Genomic DNA, 2,738 nt, shown 5'->3' with positions numbered 1-2,738 from the left:
TTAGTAATTAACTACACTTGCCAACCCACTGATAAGAGCCCTCGTACATCTGGCCCTCGCTGTGAGGACGAATGCGGCCCGGAGAGGCGCTATCACTGAAGGTTATACACTCGCATGACCAAATAACATGCTTCAATTGGTGGATCGAGTAAGACTAGGTAAAGGCAGAGTGCATTTAGCTCCTCCCTTTTAAGCTTGTGTCGAAAGCCTTCCATTCTTAACCCACGTCAGGGGCCTGTCCGTGTAAACCACGTCAGTGGCCTGCTCTTGTAACACACGTCGGAGGCCTGTCCTTGTGAACAAGGTCCGGGGCATCCCTTGTAACCCACGTCGGGGGCCTGTCCTTGTAACCCACGTCGGGGGCCTGTCCTTGTAAACCACGTCAGGGGTTTACTGTCTGGCTCTGGGCGTCTGAGGTGGAGGTTATGATAAGACAGTTATAAGCTTATAAATCTCAAGGTAAACATACAGCTCTAACAGGCAGAACTGAAGAGGCTGGAGCTGTAGAGGGCGTGTAAGAAGGAGCTGGGACCCGCCTGATGTCCTGTAAGACTCGTCTTGAGACTTATACTCCAGACGCTCGAGGAGCACCGAGGACCCGTCCGGCATCACTTGGTGATCGTCGAGGACGACACTTGTGTAGAAAGATATTCTGGACAATGTTATCTTGGACGTTAATAGTTATTATGAAGCATAAATGTTCACACTTCAATAAGTTAAAATCACTTAGTTTGTCATTAACGAGCAATATCTTAAGTCAGTTGAAAGCAAATATTTAACATCATCCAATGTTGTGTCAGGAACTTTGGGTTGTTGGGTTTGTTATTTTGTTATTGCATATATTGTATATTGTAGTTGTGGAGCGGTCATTAACAGTTCTTGACTGACGGACGATTACTACTTCACTGCCGACCAAATCCCAAATGTTGCTCTGTTGTACCTGTTGTTCTGTTGCAACATTTACAATAGATTGTTGTATTTGGTTTGTGAACTAGATTTTGAAATTAACAACTTCAAACATTCAAGCTGGGCATCATTATTGGTTTATTAGAGACACGTTCGTATTTGTGGAAGTGCAGGGGTGGCTGTTGACCATTGTTAACTGACACTTCACACTCGCAAAATGTTAACCAATGGGAGTGAGGTTTAGGGTGAATGTCGACCAATCAGCGGCCGGGTTTGGTTGGCTGCTGGGTATAAAAGTGACGATGAGACACACAACACTTCAGTGTTGTTTTACCTCACTTTTGGTATACAGTTCAGCTTCGTCTCTTGAAGTTGAGCTGTATGTGGGGGGGGACCAACCTCCCTTTCCCGCATGTTGCGTCCCCCCTCCTCCCCCCTTCCCTTTGCTGCGCCCCCCTCCCTCCCCTTGCCCTTTGCTGCGCCCCCCCTCCCTCCCCTTGCCCTTTGCTGCGCCCCCCTCCCTCCCCTTGCCCTTTGCTGCGTCTCCCCCCCCCCTCCTCCTCCCCTGCCTTTTGCTCCGTCCCCCCTCCTCCCCTGCCCTTTGCTGCGGCCCCTCCCTCCTTTCGCTGCGTCCCCTCCCTCCTCCTTCCTTGCCGTTTGCTGCGGCCCCCACCCCCTTCCCTTTCCCACTTGTGCATCCCGCCCTCCCCATCCCCCCTGCTCTTTGCTGCGTCCCCCGCTTCCTTTTTCTGGGGGAAAACAAATATTTCAGATTTGTCTTAACGAATCGGGGGAAGTGCGGATAATGGTGCGTGTGGCACTATAGCAGACTCATCCTGGCTCCTGACGCGCTCACCTGGATCATGCGAGAGGTTAGCTCTTAACGTCTGGCTTCAATCGGTTTTATATAAAAAATTTCTGTAATTCAGTGGGGTTACTAGTTAAAAAAATTAAGTTTTAATAGTATAAATACTTGGCAAGCTAGATATAACTAGTAAAATTTTCTACAAACCTTAACCAGGATATGTTAAACTTAAGGATGTCAATATTTTTTTAACCATCAACGGTAATGAGACGTCCTGTCGTATATTTTAAGGCTTAATAAGATTTGAAGTCGTCAGCCAAGATGACAAATATTGATAGATAAATGCCCTTTGCTGAAATAATTAAAAAAAAAATTATCCAGTTTGTATTGGCTAATGTTTCAACCCATGATTTAAACGGCTATTCTACAGTACATCCTGTTACAGGTTAGCACTTGGGAGACATCTTAGTACTTCTCAGTAAATTATATGCAATCAAAGTTGTTACATAAGTGGTACCTTCGCCAAACATTATATAGTTTATACAACCGCCTGTTTGATGGGGTATGGGGTCCACTACCGCCTATTAGTTGTTTAAAGTAACTGTCATGAGTCTCCCAATATTTATACCCCATAAATGTCACAAGATGTAGGTTAAAGCGTTAAGGTTAGATGGGTCAACTACAGGCTGGGGAGTTGTCAGGTGACGAATGTTAGGCGTTTACCCCCCCCCCCACCCCACCCCCTCCACATTGACCACAGAACGTCAAAGTTAATTGGCGGGCGTGCATGTATGTACTATACCATTTTGTTACTAGTTTCCCTTGTTTAAACAATGCATTTAAAAATTGTCGATCGGTTTCATAAATTGTTAATTTATAATTTTCTCGCTTAAATATTTGCACATTAATGTTTCCTACTTTGGTCTTGTTAAAATATTCCAACATTCAAGTCTAAAGCTTTTGTACATCTGCGTAAGTCCTTTGTTCATATTTATATTGCGGTAGTGGACCCCATAACAATCATATG

This window comes from Procambarus clarkii, chromosome 78 (genome assembly GCF_040958095.1).
Source record: "Procambarus clarkii isolate CNS0578487 chromosome 78, FALCON_Pclarkii_2.0, whole genome shotgun sequence".
In the NCBI taxonomy this organism is placed as follows: Eukaryota; Metazoa; Arthropoda; class Malacostraca; order Decapoda; family Cambaridae; genus Procambarus; species Procambarus clarkii.
This window is presented reverse-complemented; position numbering follows the sequence as displayed.